Genomic DNA, 322 nt, shown 5'->3' with positions numbered 1-322 from the left:
GAGGGTGGGGTTTCAGTGTTTCATTGCTATGCTTCCTCCACATTTCTGTGTCATTATTCCTGGGTCATTATTCCTGGAATAACCAGCCAGAGCAAAGGCATCAATATTTTATGTCTGAGTCATGCCCGAGCAGCTGCCTCCCTCAGCTCAGAAGAGCTCAGCCTTCATCAGGGACCCTTGATGAGTTGATGGTGAGGCTGAGTCTCCAGAGGCTCAACAACCTGCCTTTAAGACAGCAGCAAGTTACAGTGTGTATAACAAGTCCATGAAGGGTAACTCAAGAAAAAAATAATGAAACTCTAAAAGTAAAAAAAAAAAAAAA

The sequence above is a fragment of the Morone saxatilis genome, unplaced genomic scaffold, assembly GCF_004916995.1.
Source record: "Morone saxatilis isolate NCDOM2014 unplaced genomic scaffold, NCSU_SB_2.0 Contig14, whole genome shotgun sequence".
NCBI lineage: Eukaryota > Metazoa > Chordata > Actinopteri > Moronidae > Morone > Morone saxatilis.
Note: the sequence above shows the minus strand (reverse complement) of the source record.